Source organism: Tribolium castaneum, chromosome 5 (genome assembly GCF_031307605.1).
Source record: "Tribolium castaneum strain GA2 chromosome 5, icTriCast1.1, whole genome shotgun sequence".
Lineage (NCBI taxonomy): Eukaryota > Metazoa > Arthropoda > Insecta > Coleoptera > Tenebrionidae > Tribolium > Tribolium castaneum.
Window position 1 is genome coordinate 12516699 of NC_087398.1, and position 12050 is coordinate 12528748.

Below are 12050 nucleotides of genomic sequence, written 5' to 3' on the forward strand. Positions count from 1 at the left end.
GATTTTTAATATGTACCTAAATTCTGTTTTTTACAAAAAAATTAGTAATGCAATTATCAATTTAATTAGGTGAATCAGTTTGTTTTAGCAAAATCTTGTAATAAATCTTGAGATTATATTTTTGTAATTTTTAAAAGTTTTTATTTAACTTGCTTTGTTGAATGTTTGTCTGTCGGTTTCATATTTTCCGAGTCAAACTTAAGAAGAATCCTGTTGTCCCAATGAACTGAAATTTTGCATACTTACGTAATATGCGTGACAATGCAATTCTTTATAATCAATTACGTTAATTAAGTTAAAAAGAGATGTTCGATTTGTGCATACCGTATCTTATACCAACATACACCATTAGTATTATACACTATAAGTGTAGAAGCATTTACTCTGTAGCATTTACTGTAGTATAAACTTTTACATAAAGTAAAAACTTCGGTGTAAATGTAAAACTAAATGTAAATGTAAAATGTAAAAACGGTGTAAATGTAAATGTAAAACTTCGTAGTAAATGCTACAGCTTTCCTAATGTCAACTGACTGACATTTATTTATTTATTTTTTTTTTCGTAAAGTGAAAATAGTGTTAGGAATGGTGTTTGTAGCTTTGTGATATAGTACTTATGTTTATGGGAAATATCTAAGGCAAAAAAGGCAGGGAAAGACTCCTTAAGTCATGAAGTACCAAAGGGATACAGGGACAGTATTCTGGAGGACGAGAGACAGAAACAGCCTTCAGGGCTGACAGAATTAGGCAGTAAAAGAGTTCACACGTGTTAATTACCAAAGTGAACGAATCTTGATTTGAGCTTTTTGATTTTATTTAACTAATTTTAATAAAGTTTTCTAACAATAGTTAGTAGTTATCATTTTGACCATAAGTGAGAGTAAAAATAATGTAGGGGAGCAAATGCAAAGGATTGATCCTTTGTTAAAGGATGTTAATTTTTTTTATTATTTTAGTATTAGTAGGTATTCAATCTGTAAGCCTTATTGCTCTGGGTCTCTGGGTGTGCGCTATCCTTTTTGCAGATTCAGTTTTACGCACTGGTTTAGAAGAAAATCACTTTCTTGAAACCCAGGATAAACAAGATTTTTTTTTAATATATTTATTTTTATTACATTTTCTAATCCTATTTAATTTTCTATAGATTATGGTGGTTCTGATCCATTAAACGTTCTCTGCATTAAAACTATAAGAATTCTGCTTTATTTTAATCATAGTATTTTACGCATTTAGCTATGATTTATATTATAATTAATAAAAATAGCTATTTTTAATAGTTTTTTAATAAAATCATGAAATCGAAGTTACTCCTTGAGCAACTTCGCAAAAACTTCAGTAAATACTTCACGATGAAGCAAATACTACTGTTTGTGGAAGTTTCCATAGTACTGTCCTCTATATACCAAAGTACATAAAGCAAAGTCTGAAGTATTTACTTTTACTACTTACTTCAAGTATACTGTGAAGTAAATGCTTCGTTAGGTGGTATTTACTTAAAGTAAAAACTACGACGTGGAGTATTTTCTTGAAGTAAAAGCAAATAATTTCATACCACTCTATGTTGGACATTATGACGTTATAGGATTTTTGTAAAAAGCGCACTATTCACTTAATAAATAATGCTTTTCTATGAAAGGAGAAAATTATTGATTGCAGTTTAGAAGTCTAAAATTTATAGAAGCTTTCAGAATGATTATAAATCATAACAATACGGCTTTACAGAATTACTTTGTTCATTTCATCAGTCCGAAAATTTTTATAAATGTTTGAATTTAAATCTGTAGGCAAAAATACTCTAGAAAATACGTTTTTTAGCTTTTGCGAAATAAATAAGTTTGATGCCAAAATTAATGAATCGATTGTAAAGCTACCATAAAAGGATTTTCGATAGAATTAGTGATTTTTCAGCAAAATTAAAAAAAACGTAATCATTACTCCAAAATCGTAAGAGTAATGCCATTTTTGACTAATTTGGTAAATTTTTGGCTTGTTTTGAGCGAAATGTTAATTGAGTTTCACATTTTTTTTCGGTGAAACTCACTGGAACTTTTCAAGCTCACCCAGTATACCTAATTGGCCAACAATGATCGGTGCAAGATGCGTAACGAAGTGCGGATAAGTATTACATATGCAAACGATCGCGGTGCCGATTTCACATGGTTAATGCATAATTCGATCCTTAAGTGCCACAAATTGTTAGTATCTACAAGACAACAACCCATTGCTCTACTTGTTACCGATACCAAGAGATTATTTTGTCTTACGTAACCGTAATTAGGTACTTATTCAAGCTGAGTGATGTAATGGCACAACTGAAACGACTATTGACCACTGATACTCGTTAAAACATTGCGTTTTTTTTTTCAACGACGGGAGCGATTAATTAAACGACGACGTTTATCGGCTGATAGAGACGAGTCGTGTCTATAAATCCGCATTGTTCACAATCATACGAGCGAATTAGTTGCTTTCAAGTCGGCATAAAATTGGACGATCGCCACATTTGTTCTTAATTGAGTCATAGATTGCTTTACATTTTCCTACAATGGAATTTATCCAACGGTGGCGCAAGTGTGCCTTCTTAGAACGCGCATTCTGGCGATGCCAGCGTGGTTGACGAAACACCTGGTTTTAAAACTTGACTCCTGATTATCAAAAATCATTGAAGTTTTTTGCAATTTGTAAAAAATTGAAATTTCACTTTTTGTAGAATTCTTGCCGGTGTAATCTATCGCCATCTCGTCTGGGAATAAGTTGGAAACGTAATAGAAATCGTGAACTATCTTATTAATCAAACTTTCGAAACCTAATCTTCATAAATAAAGAACCAAACCGCACATTCCCGCGAAGCGCCCCCTATATCAACCTAATAGTCCCATAAATCTTCTTTGAGCTTAAAATTATGATTAGGGAAAATAGCGATTTTCCGATAAGTCTTCTCACACCTTTCACCGATTTTGCCAGCCCACATTAATTTCGCAATTAAGCGTCTTTGTCGAAAAAGTCGTAAATATCAACACGAAATTAATCTCGGTTGCGTGTTTGCTCAGAGTCGTGTCCCGGAAGCTAATATTCATCACTTGCACCGATTAATTTAATTACAAAGTTGGAACGGAAGTCGGATGATTGAATTCAAATGTATTTAAATGAAAAAGCGCCTTTTAGGGTAAAGTCGTGTGCTAAGCGATTGCTCGTTAGAACAGGGCCGGATTGCCCCACAGACCTAGAGGGCCAATTATTTTAGCATAATTTAAGTGAGGGAGAAATGTAGTGTAATCGGGCCCTGCGTCAATGGTAATAAATAATTAGCCGAGTTCCGGTTGATCGAGTTGGCAAAAACCGAAACTTCGTGTCGGCACCTGTGGCCCGTGGCCGAGTCGTGTCGTTACTTTCCTGACCGATCAGATAAAAGCAATAATCTTAATGATAGCAAAAAGGCGCTTTTTCAGGCCAGATTAAGCGATGTTCGTGCTCGAAATCGTTTTGTTTGAATAGAACAGTTAGTTTTGAGCGAGCGACCGGTTTCGGCCGATACTTCTCCATCATCGGTGCAATTTCGGCGTCGCTGCCGTCTAACGAGTCCGATATCGAGTCATTTAAATGCACTAGCGTTTGCCATTATCGAGAACAGTCTGAATTATTGGTACAACACGAACGCCGTATGTATTATTGATGGTTTTGTCATTAATTCGTGCAAATATGGAAGTGTGTGCAGGCGGAAACTTGCCGTTCGGTCACATAACTCTTCTTACGAAATCAACCTGTTAATAGGATTGACACATCGAGAGACAGAAGAGACGGGGTCGGGGGTCACGCGTGTCTTCGAAAATGCAAGCTTCGGTGGACGATGAGATGAATCATTCACGGCTTTCCGATGCGAAGAAAGGAAATAATTTAACACCTGCGGTGTTCTATTTGCTGGGGTTTCTAGAGTAGACGGACCGATCGAGCTTGCTGGTCGGCGGTAATTGATGGAGCAAATTGAATTCGATTTCCTGGGTCTAGGGCGCTTCCGCACCCAAATTCTCAAATTGAAAATTCTTAATTTAATTACTCCGGCACACTTTTTCACCACCTACTAACAGTTATGTACAATAAAAGAAATGAACTCTTTTTCTTACTTTTTTCGTTAAAAAATAAGGCTAAACTTTATGACCCACTGCAAAAATAACTTTAAGTAGAGACACCTTGTTATATTAAAAAGCTTGCTTCTTCAGTCGGTAAAATTATTATTATCAAAGATATCATAAATTCAGTATAGTACAAGATCTAAATTAGGGTCACACTGAACCGATCCGCATACCGGATAAAACTTATTTTTTTATCAAATACAATATCTAAATGTACCGCGAATGGGTTGCCTAAAAAAATATGATTAAGACTAGGATTAAATGAGTTAAATTTTAGCCATTTTCCGCAGTGATTTTCAGCCGTTTAAAGTACAATTTTCGAAAATGATTTACAAGACACATTCTTCTACTCGGGGTGTAGGAAAGTAAGTTTTTTAAAATGCGGTCACTGCTTTATTTGATTCAGAAAATAATGTAGAAAATCTAAAAAAACTAGTTTTCTTTGAAAATTATTTTCCATCAACAATACGTGTTAAAGAGAAAATAAAATACTTCTGGTTCTGAAGTAGATTCTTAGGAATAAAGAATGTTTCTTATTGTCGATGAGAAAAAAAATTCAAAAAGTACTAGATTTTTATAAGATTTTTTTCACTTTTAAAAATTCTTTTCTGAACTAAATAGGTGACCGCATTTTAAAAGACTTTCTCCCCTAGAGCTTAAGTGGAAGAATATATCCTATAAAATAGTTTCAAAAATGTTACTTAAAACGCTTGTAAATCACTGCAGAAAATGGCTAAAAAGCTCTTTTTAGTCTTCTCCCAATGGGCACATCCAAATAACGGACACCTCTCCATAACGGACAATTAATTTTTTATTAGACAAAATATTTATTTATTCTAAAATTAAAACAGTGTACATTTCAGTCACTGAAAAAACAACTGAATTTTGTAAAATCTGTTTTAGATGATGGATTCGTAATCAGTCTCCAATTTTTAGAAAAATAAGATAGATGGGCTTTTAGAGCAATTTTTTATTTAAAATTTTTAAAATAAAATTATTTGGAAAAACGTTAATCTCTAGTCTGTTTTTATAGTAACAAAAAAGTTGCAAATACCTATTACATCCTTGGAAATCGTGCTAACTAATTGAGGTACTAGTTAAAACCAAATGTTTAATTTCAACGCAAAAGACTCAGAGTAAAATTAAAGCAAAGTGAAACTTATTTTTCGTTTTTTTTTTGTTATACATTTGGTAAAACTGTTTAGAGATCTGTATTTTTTGGGTTATAGAGTAATATCTCATTAACCCGAAGTCAATAAAGTTAAGGTGGTTCTGACTATCTAAAACTTCGGATTACTGAGTATACTTGTAGTATGTAGAAATTTGGTGCATTTTTAAGTTATATTTGTGTAATACGTATAAACAAGTTACAACAATAGTAATTAACTAGTTATACAATCTTTCTATAAATGAATGTAGGATCGTAGTAGTAAAAAGTTTGCCGCTTCTTTCAAGAAAAAACGAACAATGTTAGCATAAAAAAAATATTTTTACTGGTTGCCTGAGTAGACAAAAATTGGTACTTTTCAGAAATTTCATAGAAATAAAATAATTAAATGCGTCAAATTCACATTCCAGAACTACCTGAAATCTTACACTTTTTTATAAATAGTCCGTATCTACAATTTGAAAAAACGTCTAAGTTTTAATACGTATAAAGATTCCTTTTATTAAAAAGTACCTAAGAGAAGATAATTAATAATTTGATTACAATAAATAATTTTAATAATTTCTTTCACTTTCTGTAGCAATCCTGATGATGTCGAATAGGGAACGAAACTAGTTGATTGAAACATTTTGTTTTATTTATCCTGTCTCCGTAATTAGATTAAGCTACTAGTACATCATAATAAAATACCTATCCTTTATAGTTTATAATTTTTGTGCTTAATTTTTTCTTGCTCAAAAACTCTTTTTTTAATTGCTGAATTGTTAACATGTCGAGTTTTGCAAGATTATTTTTTCTTTTCATTTCAACAGTAGTCTGTCAAACTCTATATAATTTACCTAAGACACAGAAAGCCGTTTACACCACTCGATAATTTATCCAATATTTCTGACTTTTGTTTTAATGTCAAGGTGATGTGTTTTTTTTGAATACATTGTCATAACAATTAAGCGTTTTTGAAGCAATTTTGAAAAAGCTGAGACTTTCAAAGAATGCAAACTGATCACTTCGGAAAACTATAGAAAACAATACCGAATTATTCGGATTACAGAATTAATAATATTCTCTGAAAATCTATTCGGATTACAAAAGCTTCACACAATTGCGACATTATTCTAGTAAAAATGCTTATTTCGTTTAGTTTTCCTTAAATTCTTAAACAAACCAAAATCTCCACCACATGTTGCCAATAATTTTTGTCAATAACCAATTTTTATATTAAAACGATAATAATACTTGAGATAGTATGTAAACTTTGTAGCTAGATCCTTCAATCTTTTGATGGAATTTGAGTTTTGTTATTGAGGTAAAGCTTGAAGACAAAATTTCAAAGAACTCAATATATTGTATACCAATATTTTTCCTTCCAATTTCTTCGTTATCTATGAAAATGTAGGAAATTGGTAGGTGGATACCTACTCAATAAAATACCAGAAAAATGTTTCTGTTTAGGAATTTTTCAGCGACTTTCGTAATTCCCGATGTCACATAAAATAACCAAAAAATTCAGTCTTTGGTGGCTTTCGCACCTTTGATCTCTTCAAAAGAATCTTTTTATGTCCCGTGTGTCATTTTAACCTTTGACCTTGCACTTTACAACTCGTGTAAATCTATCAAGCAACGTCCAGTAATTTGATCAGACTTTACTTACTTGAGAGTCTCTCTCAAGTAATAATTTTCTCCTCTAATTGCTTGGCCCGCATTATCAAAAGTCGCCCTCCTCTTCGTTTCAAATTTCTCGTGTACAGATATGTAAATGCACATAAACGCTAATACAACACATTAATTAATTTTCCGGCGTACACGTCCGAAACAGGTTTGCCGTCTTAAATCATTCTAAATGTGGGCACACAATTACCATAATCCCGTGTTTTTTCTCCCCTCGATGTAGAAATTTGTGTCAAATGTTAATCGCGACCGTTGCTTGAAAATTCGTAAATCGGCGCTCAATTAGTAAACAAATCTGCACCGCAGTGGAGTAATTGCATAATAAAGCGGCCACATAATAGCAGTTGTTCAACAAATCATAATATATGCTGCTAATGCACGGAAACCGTTACAATAATTGCGTGCTCACATTATTAGCCATAGTTTGAGGGGATAAATTATGTACTTCGATTAAGTAGCTCGATAAACTCGATCATTTAATCCTCAATGGCGATCCAATTAACTCCTCAAAAATGTCCTCAATACACACATTGTGCCCGAAATGCCAGCAAATTCCTGCCTGCAGTTTTCCCACTTTTTAGTTCCAAACACCTGAACTTAGAAAGTATTTCAGACGATAAATTGAACGAAATGCTTTAAGTTTTGGGCACATATTAAGAGTTGAATTTGATTAACGGCAAAGCTTGTTGGGTTGTATTATTAACTCATTTAAATAGGGCCCACCTCCCATCTCGCCGAACAACTTATTTCGGTCGTGACACGCAAAATTCCTTCATTTTCGTTTTTTCCCTTTGCCCTGAGTAATTTCCGGCATGAGTCGTCTCTTTGTTTCGGTGCCGAATCTCGTTTTGTCACGCATTGGACGTCTTCATTTCGCGAGAGCACCTCCCAATTTTCCCGGGAAAAGCATAATGTGTATTAGTAATGCATTAGTGTTTTTGCGTGGAATTTATTTTTAATTCGGATGATGAAACGTTAATTTAATGACTAGCATGTTTAGCTCATCGGAATGAAGCAGCTACCGACATCAATTAAGAGCAGATATGTTTATCGGCGCTGTTGGGTCGCATTTGCATGAGTTCGCGCCTCGAAGGACGCGTCCTGATCCAGGAATGGGACGTCCGATCGTCAATCAATCCCGATTAGATCCGCAAATGTGCAAATAAGTTCACCTTGAATAACAATTAATGCCGCTTTGTTCGAGATAAGCGCACGGACTATTTTTTATGTTCGATTGTTGCATGTGAAATACACTTTTGCATTAACATTAATCAATTATTCTTTGTTTTTAAATTGAAATCGTCGATGGCGGATGCAATAAACTTGCAGTGTCGTAAACACGACATCAGGATAAAGAAGGAATTCCGAATCACAAATCCCTTATTCTGTGTGTGATTTCAAGGCGCGGTCGAACGATTAGACTTAATAAGGATTTGTTTTAATTTATGAGCGATTTTACTCACTTTGACGCGTTTCTGAAACACTTTGCAAAAATAAATCAAAAGGAAAAAAGATTTATTCAGCGATTGCAACATTGTAGACGGATAATTAATGTCGTTGCGTGCGAAGTAATTAAATATAACAATTATCTCTTTCATTATTTGTTCATATTATGCGCAATTAAAGACGCTATTAGACAGGTACAAGAGTACTGAGTAATTATTAATAAACCGACTGTGGACATCTGCAAATTACTTTATTTCAACCATAATACCACCACTAATATATTGCCTGGAACAGGCATAAACAGAAAAATTTTATGGCGCTAGTAATAATTAAAATTTGTACAACACACGATTACCGCCGGCCATAACCCGAATTTGTTGCCAAAAAAATTGGAAAAAAATCACGAAGGACAATGATTGTCACAAATGTTTTCCTGGTATGTACTTCCTATTTAGTATTAAAGAATTTAACTGAAAAAAATTATAAAATTGTACCTGCCTATCGTATTATGTATTTGAGGAAAAAGTAAAAACCCGGAAAACTTTTGTGCCAATTCCGTTGGATATTTCTCAGCAATTCGGAATTAACGGACCACGTCGAAATTTGGCAACAGCCTCGTAAACCCAAAAATAAATAATGGTTAATTAATTGTTATGCCAGTCCCGTACGCGAATATGAATAAATTAATTACATAACTAACGAATTGGAAAGCTAATCAATCAAGGCGTTTGGTTAATTTCGTCGTTTTTTCTCATTGGAGCAATCACTTTTCCACTTCCGCGACAATACCGTGAAGAAAAAATGAGAGTTTGTGGAATTGTCCGCGATGTCCAATTAAAATCGAAATGGGTCTTCCTTTCAGCTCAATAGCGTCGTAAAAGGATTAATAACCGGTGGTACCGGAAAATATTTCAGTGTGAGTTGTCGTTTACTCGTTAAAAATGTCTTTGATGGCCCTGACTTTCCAAACGTCTGGTTTGTTTTGGTCGTGTTAGAGTGCAAAATTTCTTGCGAATAACGGTCGGATATTGGTTGCACCTCGAGGTCGCGATGCGTGTAACATTTCCCACCAAAAAATGAAAAAGTTTGAATATTCATGAGCGCATTGGCGGGTGTTGACTCGCAACCATCCGAAATAAATTGATATCATGAGCTCATAATTATCAGCACTCGGCTAAAAGCGTGATAAATGCCGTTTTTGTCGAGGCCGAGACGTTTCGCGGAACCTTATTAGCCTGGTTGTAAGTACTGCTGTTGCCTCGGGTGAATCCCATAAATTTGCTTTTATGATTTATAAAGCGTTGGATGCATTACAGACAGGTTATAACTTACATCCCGAAAAATAAAACAGATATCTTAATCACTCGCCACTTGGTTTTTATGCAGCGATTTTTAAACGCCTGACAATCGGATTAATTCGCAACAACGATTTTGATTAATACTCGACGCAACTTTAGATAATTGAGGCGTATTGAGTAATTTATCTTGGCGATCGAATAAACACACATGCCAAACGGTTTAGAGATATATCTGGGCCTAAAGCGAACAACAATGAACTTGCACAATGCGATTAAGTCATTACGCGGCTTTACGGGTGGCCTTACGCTAAATTTTTGATGGATAGCCGATTGGGACACGTGGGTGGGGAGATTTATGGGACAGTTAAGGCTCTACACTGTTGGGTTTGTTTCTACCATGCATACATTCAAAGCAGGACACGACTCAAAAGCGCCTGATTAGAAACTACACATAAATCAAGCGCGAGCTTAATCAACATTGCTTCCTCTCCCAACGATTTTTACGAAATTTTACCAAAGCACCTTGTGTCCAGACACTTACATATCTACTTTTTACGAATTGCTTTATTTTGTCCTGCTCAGAGATGCTTTGAACTTGTGTACAGTTACTTGAAAATGGAATCTTTTTTACACAAATTATTAGGATTATTACATTTTAAATATGCAAGGTAAGTATGTGCTAATCAAGACAGAATGTTAAGTGTTTATTTTTTATTATAATGTTTAATGTTTCCTAGAAGACAGCTTTAGGTTTAGACTCGAAAAATAAGAATCCTAGAGTATTTTTTAACCTGGTGTATTGTATTCAGAAAAATATATTTTAATTTTAATGGTGATTACCGTATACTTTTTATACAGGGTGTTCTATCTATACCCTATATTAGAAGTATTGAATGTTCTAATTTATTTGAAAGTTGATACTCAGTCATAATTCGTTGGTTTCTCTTAGTGAAATTATTTTCAAGATGGCGGCACATACGGTTACACCGGAAGTCGCTATCAAATTTCTTATTTTAAATGGAAAGCTATACTTTTCCCCGTTTTTGAATTAGTTGACTTATTTAAAGCCGTTTTTATTAATTTTTTCTATTCCTAAGTTTAACCGTTTTTGAGATATTTAAGATTTTTAAAAAAATTTTGCACCTCTCATTTAAAAAATGGGTAACTCTCTTAGTTTTAGAGATTTTGAAATCATATTTGGCAAGTTAACACAGAAAGCCTATATTTGTTTTCCAGTGTGATCAAAGTTGGAAAAAATGTTAACAAACCCAAAAATTTCAAGGTTAAGTTTGGACAACTTTAAGTACCTATAACTAAATTTTTTTAAATGGGTTGTCCTAGTTTTATTTTAGTAGAGGGAAGAGATTTTTTTCTGCTTCGATCTGTACTAGCATCCCTATACCTATCTGTAATAATGTAAGTTATGTTAGTTTTTTTGACACTATAAAAAATTTCTTACTAACCACAGCTATTTTTGCATAGTTTACCATAAAAACATTTCTGGTAAAACCAACGACAAACTTTGTTCAAAATTGTGTTGTCCGTCCAGTGAAGACAAAAGAAGACATTTTTTTCTCTGGTTTTTATATCAACCTTAAAGAAAAGACCAATGGCTAATAAATTGAAAACTATTAAATATAGTTTAGGGAATCTTAATACAAATCGATCCAGAATTAAACTCTCTACGATTTAATGAAATAAAACTTGTGACATTTCATTTAAAAAAATTGCATTATAGGTGCTTAAAGTTCTGAAAACTTAACTTTAAACATTTAGAGTTTGTTATTATTTTTTAAAAATTTGAAAACACAAAAAGAAAGATCTAAACTTCTTCTTTCAAATGAGCTAAAAAATATTTCCAAATTTTTAAAAATTATAGAGTTATCGATTTTTAAACTGAAAGGTGCAAATCCAAAAAAAAAGTAAAACCTTAAATTTTTTGTAAACGGCTAAATTTAGGTATAGAGAAAACTTATGAAAACTACCTCAAAATAACTCTAGTAATTCAAACACCTATTAAAAAATCTATTTAAAATAAGCAAGTTGATAGCAACTTCCGGTATAACCGGGAGTGTTATCATCTAGAAAATATTTTCATTGAGCAGATCCTGAAATATCATGGTTGTGTACAAATCTTCAGATGACTATCATTACTAGAACTCCCAATACTTCTAATGTGAGATTTAGACGGATCATCCTGTATATTTTACTGGTTTAAATTAAAAAAAATTATTTTTTTTTAACATGAAATGCTTAGAAAGAAGATTCAAAAACCAAAATTTTGAAAATGATTTGATAGTTTGTTTTTTATAATGAATGAAAAACAATTAACGGTTTGAA

The 12050-nt window shown here is 33.2% G+C and overlaps 1 long non-coding RNA gene across 1 annotated transcript; it reads left to right on the plus strand.

Annotated features, from left to right (window-relative positions):
* Positions 1 to 3477: 3477 nt before the first annotated feature.
* On the plus strand, positions 3478 to 4123 carry LOC135266383 (uncharacterized). The gene is made up of 2 exons (XR_010334399.1): positions 3478 to 3659; positions 3716 to 4123. It is a non-coding gene; the product is annotated as an uncharacterized LOC135266383 (long non-coding RNA).
* The last annotated feature ends 7927 nt before the right edge of the window (positions 4124 to 12050 follow it).